The sequence below is a fragment of the Scardinius erythrophthalmus genome (assembly GCF_964197995.2).
Source record: "Scardinius erythrophthalmus genome assembly, chromosome: 3".
Classification (NCBI taxonomy): Eukaryota; Metazoa; Chordata; class Actinopteri; order Cypriniformes; family Leuciscidae; genus Scardinius; species Scardinius erythrophthalmus.
Genome location: NC_138223.1, coordinates 48,100,476 through 48,113,270, shown reverse-complemented (window position 1 = coordinate 48,113,270; position 12,795 = coordinate 48,100,476). Strand labels below are relative to the sequence as shown.

Sequence of the window (12,795 nt, the reverse complement as noted above, 5' to 3'; positions counted from 1 at the left end):
TCAAATCATAACCAGGACTGCATTTCCAATAGCATCTTAAGCCTAACTTAATAACAGACCAACTGCAACAAATGGTCTGTACGCTCAAATTAGGCTTGCAATGCTTTCAGGAAACACAGCCAAAGTCATAGTTTTTCTTGCCACAACACATATGCTCTATAAACACAGAGTTGGAGCAGCCAGAAAAATACTAATGTTAAAAAGGAAAGGGTCAAGAGCCCAACTAAAGCAACCACTGGCCACCATAATGGTGACATGAAACAAAACATTCCATAAAACATTACCATCTAAATTTCTGTTAAATCTAAATAAGACCGTGTGTAGATGTATGACAGAAATAAAGTCAAACTGGTAAAATAATAAGTGCAATAATGGCTCGAAGTCAGTAGTTCTTGTGTTTCTCTTTCCTTCAGTGAGTCTGCTTGTTATCATCAGGTGTCACCACTAATGGCCAATCATCACTTAATTAATCACTTAATTATCTCATTAACTTCAACACTGCTTCAGTGTTAATTTTAACACTCTGTAGAGTGGGACCATATGTGCTCTGAGCAGTGTTGATTTAACACTGGGGTTTTTACTGTGTATTTGCACTGTTTAATCAATTATTTATTTTCTGAAAGTTTCTCGGGGGAATGCCATACATTTGTGAGAGAAAGCAAAAGCATTATCATATTTTTCTTCCCATCTCATATTTTTTCCGTTAGGGGCTCTGTAGACATCATAGCTGGATCAATACTAGCATGTTCTGATAATCCTTAAGATTATGGTAACTTTTCCAATACAGGGATCATTCAAGCCACAATGACAGATAAACAACATATTTAACAGCAGAGATGAACTTTAAAAACATGTTTAATCTTTAAAAGGGTCGAATCATAAGAGCAGATTCTCACCCGATCTCCGTCTTCTCTTTGAAAGGAAGGGACACTCCGGCGCTAGAGGGAATTTAATTAGAATAAAATTAGCATGTGGCGCTCTAATGTGTGAGAGGGAATTCACTACAATTGAACTTGGTGCAGTGCTTTTCAAGCGCAGATTATACCAACTTAAATTAGTTAACATAATAGACACTGAAGACATTCATAAATCTGTTGAAATTTTTTTCAATTGTATGTTCATGGACACTGCCCCTATGGATTCATTTTAGTGAAATATAAAATAAAATATAATGGTATTTTTATTAAAATGGAAGAAATTACAAATATACTTGTTCTGATGTTGGTTCCTCCTGTGGTGCTGGACTCAAACATCAGACCTGCATCACTGAAAACCCCCATACTGTCCCTTCCACCTCCTGCCGTACAGCCGGTGTTATGCTTCTCTATGACGTCCCAGATCTAAAGCAACAAAGAGATCATTTATTAGCTAAATTACAAGCTGTTGAGATGCTTAAGAAGATCCTTCACCTGAGTCTGAGTGAGTCTGTTCTTGTTAAGGACATGCACAGCCTTGTCAACCACCACCAGCCCAACTCTAGCTCCAGGATCTCCAGTTATCTGCAGCTTGACCAGATCTCCTGTGCCATAGGTATTCCTCTTGTTCTTCACCTGAAGCTTGAGCTGTTAAAACGAGAGATACTGAATCAGATCTAGTTGATGAGCATGTCAACTATTTCCTGTGATGGTTGACCAGAGGTGGAGAATCCAGGGGTCAGAAAGTAAAAGTCCTGCCATATATTTATTCCACCCATGAACTCACACAGCAAAAACTCCAGTGTTAAATGAACTCTCCTGGGAGTTTATTTGGCTCCAGACTCAAGAGTGTTAAAGTTAATGAGATAATTAAGTGATTGATTGAGTGATGATTGAACATTATTGAAAACACCTGATGTTAACAAGCAAAATTACTGAAGGAGAAAAATCTCTTTTTTAAGTTACCATTATGGAGATCAGTGTTTGCTTTAGTTGGGCTCTTGACCCTTAAACTAATAACTTTAGATTTTGTTTGGCTGTTGTATATGGGTTACAACTCTCAGATGAACAAAGAGCTAAGTTGATCAGGTGGTGTTGGTTATGGTTTGACAAAATCATAATTTGACCTGAATCACAAAACTCATTTAGAGAGTTAAGTTTACCTTGTTGATTATAGCTGCCTGTGATTTTAATATTATGCCATGTTAATCCCTTTCAAAGTAATCAGAAAGATTTCTTGAAAGGTGTTCTGATCAAAAGACTTTGAGAAAATATAATGTTTGGACACACTGACATCAAGAATCAGCCTGTGATTCTCAACAATGGTGACAAATAATAAAGCATGTTGCAGTGCATTCTGGGTGCCACCAATCAAAACTCATCCATGGCTCCCATCATGCATTGCGGTATGAATAAATTATGATCTGAATTGTCTTGTTTCCTAACTGAATATTCTTTTTGCCACCATTGTTGAGATTCATACACTGAATCTTGATGTCTGTGTGTGCCTTAAAGAAAGATTTTCCTTTTCTTTATCAGAACAACTTTTAAGAAATAATTTGAATTATATTGAAAAATCTGGAACTTAATCTGTAGAATCACTGTGATGTTGTAATGACCAATATACATTTAAGTCAGAGATTAGGCTCTAAATGAGTTCAGTGATTCAGATCAAATTATGATTATATTAAAATATAACCAACACCACCTGATCAACTTTTCTTTTTGTTCATCTGGCTGTAATAACTCAGATCAACAGCCAAACAAAATCTAAAGATAATCATTTAAAGGTCAACTGCCCAACTAAATCAAACACTGATCTCCATAATGGTGACTAAAATTGTGATTTTTCTCCTTCAGTGATTCTGTTTGTCAACATCAGGTGTTTTCAATAATGCTCAATCATCACTCAAACAATCACTTAATTATCTCATTAACTTTAACACTCTTGAGTCTGGAGCCAAATAAACTCACAGCAGAGTTCATTTAACACTGGAGTTTTTGCTTTGTGAGTTCATGGGTGGAATAAATATATGGCAGGACTTTTACTTTCTGACCCCTGGACTCTCCACCTCTGTGGTTGACCCACCGTTCCCATGCACGTGTCCTTCACGTCGACCCAGACTGAATCAGACACCACCTCAGACGAGCCCACATGGTAATAAGCCACAAAGCGGAAGGACGGCACCATGTCTCTGGTTACAGGTAGAGACAGAGTCACTATAGCTTTTCCTCTCCTCTTGATCCTGTCCGCTTTAACAATCTGACCTTTACTTAAGATCTGAAAATGAGGAAGATGAGTTAACAGTATTTATGATATTCATATGATTTCAAACACAAGCTTTGGTAGTTAATCAGATATTGACATAATAAATACATTTGTGGTGCAGCTGAATATGAAATAACTATAATCTTTACCATGTATGTGTAATCTTGATCTTTGACCTCCAGGATTGACCTCCACTTCCACATTCTCAGCAGGAGTCTGGTCAGGATTTGTTACGTAAACCTGTTATATATAAATAATATATTTATGAAATTGTTCCTTAGTTCCTGCAACCCTTCAGGTTTTGTTAAATGGACCTTTTATAGAAGCCGAAGCAAAAAAATAAAAAAATAAAAAAATAATATATATATATATATATTTACACAGCACATCACAATAGGGAAGAAAAAACTATTGCAACTTCCATTTCATGCAAACTTAAATAGTTTATGTTTACTTGTTTATTTTTTAGTCAATGTTTTATACCGAGATATCGAAGGGCATCCCAGGTTTGAAGAATTGTGGTGTTCTTTTGAAGTGGATGGTGTACGGTGACGTCACAATCTGAATGCCTCTCCTTTCTGCTTCCACCATTTCACTGCCTGAAACACACACACACACACACACACACACACACACATAGGATTTAGCATACACAATCACACACAGGCATGTAAACATACAGATGTACAGTTTCTGTTGAGTCTTACCACTTTCTGTTAAAAGACTGGCTGAAACATAGATTGATCGTCCAACCAGCTGCTTAATGTCTGGAAATGTCTTAGTGATCATCTCCCTGCTCAGTTCTGCCTCACCTTCTCCTTCCCTAATCTATTCATATGAGAAAGACAATAACAGTCAACAAGACGCAGTAAAAAGCATTTTAATGTTTTATTCAAGTCATCCTTTAGATGAAGAGAAATTAGATTGATCCCAGCTTGTAAACCGTTTAATGTCTCTCACCTGGACTTTTTGAAGAGAAGAAGCAATACTTGTTTTCTTCTCACCGTCCATCACACCAAACATCACAAACGCATTTCCTTCCACCTTCTGTCCAAACAGGTACCTATAAAAGCACAGACAAATTCTGCTGTAAAAACTGAACGGTGACGACAACTGTCCCTGATCCACGTCCACTTTCATCACAAAGAGAAAAAGCAGCTTGAACGTTTGTCTAACTACCTTCTTTTCTTTTTCCACAGTCATACATGTTTTGAACAACATGAGGGTTTTTTTTATTATTATTTTTTATATGAGCATGTACACTACTCATTTTGTTTGTATATATATATATATATATATATATATATATATATATATATATATATATATATATATATATATATATATATATATATATATATATATAGTTAGTTATCTAAAAAGTTTTAGTTAGAAGAACACCTGTTGGATTTTACAGTGTAGCCAATATTCTCTGGAGCTGCTCTCTGTGCCACACACTTTGAAAACCCCTGGTATAACCAACTGATGTCAGGTTTATTCAGTCACATTAAATGATATATAAAACCTGTTATGGCTTTCCCTTAAGCTGTTGTTGTTGACAACATTTAACAAATGCAAACAGAGTCCATGCATTCAGATTTTTGCAAACAAATGTTGCAAACCAAATATTGCCTCAAATCCACTTCCTGGGGCTTCTCATCCCTTCATGCTTATAAACATGAACACACAGAGTTCCTTTCAGACACGGCATACATCAATATATTGTATCAATACATCAATATATAATATCCTTAATCCATCATGTTCACACTAGCATCCCCAAAATCTGTGGGTGCTTCTCTATGCTCAAACTGATGCTTTCTTGTTTCCTCGCTCCTCCGTCCTCCAGCCCATGGCCCGGAAACGCTGGATCTCAGTCATCTAGAAGAGCATCTCAGTCCTCTAACTGCACTGCAAGGAGGCGAGGAACGATGAGCGAGGCAACTTCAGTCATGAGAGCGGATACACAGGAAACAATATTCATACTACCAGTTAGGGCTGGGCGATTTAAATCGCGATATTGTTATGCGCATCTCGTCAGTAAAGCCGGTTCCTTGATTAGTAGTAAATCACCATCACCTGCTTTTCCTGCCCTACTACCAGTAAAATACAGAATAACCACAACTCAAAACAAATATGCCTTTTGAGACTAAGATAAATGTCTTTGTTGCTTTTGGAATTTATATTATCTCAAACACTCATGAAAAGTTTTGGATGCTCTCATAGCACATATTATTTCATAGTTTACATAGAGATCTATTTTAAATCAGTGTGTGCACACACTAAATATTCATTTTGAATAAAGTGAAGCAGAACATGTTGTCTTACTTGGCTTCAATGTCGACTGTCAGGCTCTCGTCACCCACATAGAAGAAAGACTTACTGGGTCTTAATCTGACTCCAAATGTTGGCGGCACTATAAACCAATCCAGAGAAAAGACACAAATAAATAAATACATTCTTTTAGTTTTATTGCATTTACACAAACACACATTTTGTTGACACACATCTTACCATATTCTTTGACCTCAAAGTCTGCAGTAAACGTCTTCTGAGGAGTGTGTGTGTACCGAGTGACAACCTTCCAGATCCCAGGACTGAAACAAAAACATTTCAAAATATAAATAAGCATTATACAAAAGATCAAATGAATCTTATAACACAGATCACATCTATGAGTATTGTGTAGATAAATTAAAGATAAATCATTGAATCATTAAAGTTCACTCAGGTTTAATATCTTCAGTCCTGTCAGCGTTTCACACACCTGGCAACCTCAGGAATGGCGTAGCTTCCAGACTTCATCCCTTTCACTGGATATATCTGCTCTGATGAAACTGTGATGCCTTGTGGATTCTTCAGAAACACAGAAATCAGCATTAACACTGTGTGTTTACTGAGATCAGCAGTGTACATGCTCATTTAGGGCTGGGCGATATATCGCGCGATATTGTTAGGCGCATCTCATCAGTAAAGCCGGTTCCCTTGATTAGTAGTAAATCACCATCACCTGCTTTCAGATGGAGCGGCATTTACTACAAAAAAATTAACACTCCTGGGGCTGTGAGTGTATGAGTCCACACTCAAGAGTGTTAAAGTTAATGAGATAATTAAGTGATTAATTAAGTGATTATTGAGAATTATTGAAGACACCTGATGTTAGCAAGCAGAATCACTGAAGAAGAAAATCACAAATTGTAAGTTACCATTAAGGTGATGGGTGTTTGCTTTAGTTGGAGTCTTGACCATTACATGTTTACTTTAATTTTTACTGTTGTTTGTCTGCTGTTATTGATTTATAACAGTTAACTGAACAAAGTAAAGTGTGATCTGATAGTGTGGGTTATGTTTTGACATAATCATGCTGTGATCTGATAAAGTAAACTTATTGAGATAGTTTGGTTTGATTTTGTTAGCTGCAGTTTTGTGGTTCTTCAGCCTATGATTATCAGTATTTTACTTGTAATTCAAAGATATTTAATAAACATTGTCCTGATCAAAAGACTTTCAAATGAATTTATTTAGAAACACAGACATCAATAATCAGCCTGTGAATCTCAACAATGGTGACAATAATAAAGCATGTTGCAGTGGCTGCCACCAATCACAACTCATTAATGGCTCCCATCATGCATTGCGGTATGAATAAATTATGATCTGAATTGTCTATGTAATTTACTTTTCCTAATTGAATATTCTGCTCGTCACCATTGTTGAGATGCATTGACTAAATCTTGACGTCTGTGTGTGCCTAAAAAAAATTGTTTTTTTAAAACAACTTTTAAATAATCTTTTATTTTTTATCAAACATTCTGGGCATTTATGCAGATACACAGTAATGCTGCAACCAACAACATACATCGAAGTCAGAAAGAAGGATCTTAATGAGTTCAGTGATCAAGTTCAAATGTTGAATGTCATAATATAACCAACACCATCAAATCACCTTTTTTTCTTTGCTCATCTGGCAGTTATATATGGAAGCTTGTTTCCGCCACAAAATTAAAAAAAAAAGATAATTGCGACTTTTTATCTCACAATTGCGAGTTTACATCTCGCAATTCTGACTTTATTTCTCAGAATTGTGAGATATAAAGTCAGAATTGCGTGAAATAAAGTCAGAATTCTGAGATATAAAGTCAGAATTGCGTGATATAAAGTCAGAATTCTGAGATATAAAGTCAGAATTGCGAGATATAAAGTCGCAATTGCGTCTTATAAAGTCAGAATTCTGACTTTTTTTCTCGCAATTGCGACTTTATATCACGCAATTCTGACTTTATATCTCAGAATTCTGACTTTATATCACGCAATTCTGACTTTATAACACATAATTGCGAGTTTATATCTCGCAATTCTGACATATTTTCTCAGAATTGTGAGATATAAAGTCCAATTCTAAGGGGGGGGGAAAAGACGGACTTTTTTTTTTTTTTACCTCAGAATAGTTTATATCTCACAATTCTGACTTTATAACACGCAATTGCGACTTTATATCATGCAATTCTGACTTTATATCTCCCAATTGCGTGATATAAAGTCAGAATTCTGAGATATTAAGTCAGAATTGCGTGATATACAGTCGCAATTGCGAGAAAAAAAGTCAGAATTCTGACTTTATAACACGCAATTCTGACTTTATATCTCAGAATTCTGACTTTATAACACGCAATTGTGACTTTATATCATGCAATTCTGACTTTATATCTCCCAATTGCGTGATATAAAGTCAGAATTCTGAGATATAAAGTCAGAATGCTGAGATATAAAGTCAGAATTGCGTGATATAAAGTCGCAATTGCGAGAAAAAAAGTCAGAATTCTGACTTTATAACACGCAATTCTGACTTTATATCTCAGAATTCTGACTTTATAACACGCAATTGCGACTTTAAAACACGCAATTCTGACTTTATATCTCGCAATTCTGAGAAATAAAGTCAGAATTGCGAGATGTAAACTCGCAATTGTGAGATAAAAAGTCGCAATTATCTTTTAAAATGTTTTATTCAGTGGCGGAAACAACCTTCCATAGTTATAACTCAGATACAGCAGACAAACAAAATCTAAAGTAAACATAAAAGGCTCAAGAGACCAACTAAAGCAAACACCCATCACCACAATGGTAACTTACAATTTGTGATTTTCTCCTTCTGTGATTCTGCTTGTTAACATCAGGTGTCTTCAATAATGCTCAATCATCACTAAATTAATCACTTAGTTATCTCATTAACTTCAACACTCTTGAGTGTGGACTCATACACTCCCAGGAGTGTTAATTTAACACTGGATGTTTCGCTGTGTACAAAGAGCCGTAGTTAACTGACAAGCTGAGCCATATCGCATTAAATATCGCTGGCGATACGTCCGCGATATTAATGCGATATGGCTCAGCTTGTCAGTTAATTACGGCTCTTTGTAGTAAATGCCGCTCCATCTGAAAGCAGGTGATGGTGATTTACTACTAATCAAGGAACCGGCTTTACTGTCGAGATGCGCATAACAATATCGTGCGATATATCGCCCAGCCCTATGCTCATTACAGCTGAAATGTCTACTGTGTGTGTGTGTGTGTGTGTGTGTGTGTGTGTGTGTGTGTGTGTGTGTGTGTGTGTGTGTGTATTAACAGTGACCACTTATATAAGTGTGTACCATGATCTCCACCGTGACAGCAGACTGACTGAGTGGTTTCAAGTTGGGCGTCAGAGAGAAAATCCTGTATTGAACTGCAAAAGAGGTCAAAGCAAAAAACTGAAGTATGAGTTCTGATGTTTTTTACTCAGATTCAAACCCTGAATACATGCAGCAGTCACTTTAATAATTAATATGATTATGTCATGCTTCTGTAACATGTTTAAAATTCACTGTGTTTTATTTTTCCCATTTCTTAGCACATACTCATACCTGTGCTAGCAGGCGTGTAGATGGGCTTGTCTGTCTGTACAAATATATATCCAGACTGGAATGAGACCATGACCACTTTGTGGTGTGAGATAGAAACTGAGCTTGTAGATACACATACTGCTTCTCCAGAGGATCATCAGAGAACAAGTTCTGATCATCAGGGATCTAGAGAACAGATAATCAGTCAGCCTAAATTATATCTGATGATAAATTAATCAGAATGAAACATCACTGCACTGTTATGTAGCTCTCACCTTTATATCTGTAAGGATCTGGTAATTGTTTTCTGCAGTCAGTGTCACTGTTTTGTCTGTTATCTCCCTGTCTTTCTTTGGGAAGTTCTTCACTGAGATCCTCACGTTCAGGTTTCCTCCAGAGTAATCCTGAGCCTCCACAAACACATTCTCTGAGGAACCCACTCTCAGCAAATTAGGAGCTGACAGAACAAACCTGAGGAGATCAAATCACAGCGTTTGAAATCTTAAAAACTGATTATTAACTCTATGAGCAAACGGTGTGTTTAAAGGTCCCGTTGCATGCGATTCCATGTTTCAAACTTTAGTTAGTGTGTAATGTTGCTGTTAGAGCATAAATAATATCTGTAAAATTATAAAGCTCAAAGTTCAATGCCAAGCGAGATATTTTATTTAACAGAAGTTGACTACAAAAAACGGCTTGATTGGACTACACCCCTCTACATCCTGCATTAGTGACATCACTAGAACCTTTTCTTGACTAACCTCCGCCCACAGGAATGCTCCCTCAACTCTACTGGCTACTTGCGCACTTCTTATAACTTAGCCTACTGTGTTTACTCAGCTCTTACGGTGATTTTCTGAAGTAAAACTGACGCTTCATCTTTTGTGTGATGTACAATAAACTTTATTAAACTCATCAGTACATGTTTGATCATCATTCAGACAGCAGACTTGTAGGCTATTAATAAATAATGGATACATAGCCTACAAGCAGATGACAAATACGTTATAATAACCGTAATTAAACTACTAAACCATACCTGTTTCATCTCTATACAGCACTCTGACTCTGTAGGCATTATTGTCCGACTCGAAATGAACGCCGTTACTGAGAGTTTCTGATATTATTATCGTTCCGTGAGATGAATTTTTCCTGACAGACTGAGCACGAGCTCATGAAGCTCCGCCCCCTGTGCCGTCCAGCAGCACCTCATTTGCATTTAAAGGGGACACACTGAAACGGCTCATTTTTCTGAGCCCCAAAAAATGTCAATTTAAACATGCTGTAAAAAATGATCTGTTGGGTATTTTGAGCTCAAACTTCACATACACACTCTGGGGACATCAGAGACTTATTTTACATCTTGTGAAAAGGGGCATAGAACGGGACCTTTAATACTCACAGCGGGTCACACAGTGTGAGGAGGGGTGAGGAGAGAAGAACAACAGACACAGCAGCTTCACCTCCATCGTGTGTGTGTGTGTGTGTGTGTGTGTGTGTGTCTCTTTCTGTGTGAAACTGAAAACCAAAAAAAAAAAAACATGAAATTTAAACAATCTCCACTCCCTTCCCTCCCTAAAAATGGTTTAGTCCAATTGTTATTAATAGGCTTGTTTGAGATGCGCCTCGCCTCGCCTGAGATGTAGTCGAGAGTAGGCGGCCGCAGTGAGGGGAGGAGTGAAAAAAGCGCAGGCAAGCCGGACAGGGCTGCGTTCCAGTCCAAAATTGTCATGCCCTTCACTTGCTAACTTCCCTTCGTCTCGTTCACTCATTGAACGAGGATGTACGTCATTGCGAGTGCCCACTACTGGCGGAAACTGCAATGGGCTGAATTGGAACGTCCTAAGCCCTTGATCACTTGGAATCAGCTGTGGAGTTGATTTATTATTTACATTTTTTTTTTCCTTTAAGAATTTGTTTAATGCAGCATCCAAATGTTTATGTGTGTTTGGGTTGTTTTAAACAAAAAATATATATAATTAATATATCATAGAGTTGTCTGTTGTGGTGGTGATTAGATGAGATATGTGGTGACGTCACAATCGTACTGCATTGTGGGACATATAGGTGCCTGAAGTGTACATTTGAAGCAGACTCGCTCCCTCGGTCAAAATCGAGGGAACGAGGGTCTGTCCATATAAACTTCCCTCGTCCACTTCACGAAGTGGAACGCACTTCAAAATGGCGGCAGGGATTCCCCCGAGGGGAAGTGCTTAGGGAAGTTTGCAAGTGCGTGTCTAAAAGTGGACTGGAACGCAGCACTGATCTCTCTTCTCGCAGTGGATCTGACACCGGCGAGATCAAAGATGGATATCGCGGGATTCACGCTCGTGCACAGTGTTGCTAATAAACTGGATGTAATTCAATTTATGTTGCTTTTATATGAAAATAAATAAAATGAACAAGACACCCAAAGTACTTGTTATTTAATTCCATTCCAAATACATGTTTATCAATATTTTTTTCTTTAATACAGACATATGTGTTTTTATTTATTTATTTTTTATAAAAATTAAATTGCATAACCCATAGAGATCGCACTGTTAGATAGTTTGGGAATATTCACACATAACGTATACACATAAAACATGATATCAGAGTTTTAAAATCAAACATTTTAAAAGAGAACAATACATCACGGTTGTTTAAACCAATAAACATTAAGCTGTGTCGTCAGCAAGTCGTTTCCCATCATGCTTTTGATCAGCGCAGTCAGTGGAGAGCAACTGCGCTCGACTGCAGAATCCGACAGGTGTGCCTTTTTTTTTTTTTTTTTTTTTTTTTTTATTGTTTTAAGAATTACAATTACAGTCAGGGGGGTACAACGAGTAAAGCAGATAAACAAACATAAAAAACATACATAAACAGCGACAAATTTACAAGTTAACTAAACATTTTAAAGTGTTTACAGATTGAGACACACTTTGTAGCTTTCTTATTTTTCAAACCCAATATTGTGTTTAGGTATTGTATAATTTCTGCTCTTAAAATGAGAAATAAAGGCTTGTTTCCTCCAAATTTACTCTTATGAATACTAAATTTCGCTAACAGAAGCAGTAGATTAATTAAGTAATATTCCTTATGAAAGGATTTGTCATAAGCGAAAAAACCAAATAATACATTTTTAAAACACAGTTGAAAGCTGGGCATGACATGAGCCTTAATAAAAGAACAGAAATCTGACCAAAAACACATTGTATGAGGACAACTCCAAAATAAATGATAAAATGATTCAACGTGTAGATCACAAAATGTACACACTGTGTCAATATCACAATTAAATCTGTTCACAAGATAATAATTACATGGGTAATATTTATAAATGAGTTTAAGTGAAATTTCTTTGATTTTGTTTGTGATTAAATATTTGTGAGGAAGTTTCCAGATATTATTCCATAACAGATTATCAGCATAACCATTCCAAAATGATATAATAGCAGGTCTGGAGACAATATCCCTTTGGAGCAAAGCCCGTACACAACGATTATTATTTTTCATACAGGAAAGAGAGAAGCAGATACGGCCTACTTCAGTATCAACAGGATCAAACGAGTATGGAGGGAGCAGAGGACAGGTGTTTTTAAGAAGCATGTTTAGACCAGAGGGAACAGCATCCATAACCACAGCAAAGTCCTTAGGAGTAACTGGAATATTATATTTAGAAAGGAATTCAGAGTAGGACAACATAAGACCTTCATTGTTATACAGTTGTCTAACAAAAACAATATCA

General features: G+C 36.7%; 1 pseudogene across 1 annotated transcript in view; it reads right to left on the bottom strand.

The window, feature by feature from the left end:
* The window catches only part of LOC308687931 (complement C3-like), a 70,570-nt pseudogene that overhangs the window by 53,768 nt on the left and 4,007 nt on the right, over positions 1 to 12,795 (bottom strand). The window contains exons 2-16 of the transcript in view: positions 10,468 to 10,583; positions 9,341 to 9,536; positions 9,087 to 9,251; positions 8,835 to 8,908; positions 5,951 to 6,039; positions 5,698 to 5,780; positions 5,512 to 5,599; positions 4,144 to 4,246; positions 3,891 to 4,011; positions 3,667 to 3,782; positions 3,292 to 3,423; positions 3,004 to 3,195; positions 1,410 to 1,562; positions 1,211 to 1,340; positions 897 to 938 (exon numbers count right to left, since the gene is read on the bottom strand). The product of the transcript in view is annotated as a complement C3-like (transcript). The remainder of the gene's footprint in view (positions 1 to 896; positions 939 to 1,210; positions 1,341 to 1,409; positions 1,563 to 3,003; positions 3,196 to 3,291; positions 3,424 to 3,666; positions 3,783 to 3,890; positions 4,012 to 4,143; positions 4,247 to 5,511; positions 5,600 to 5,697; positions 5,781 to 5,950; positions 6,040 to 8,834; positions 8,909 to 9,086; positions 9,252 to 9,340; positions 9,537 to 10,467; positions 10,584 to 12,795) is intronic.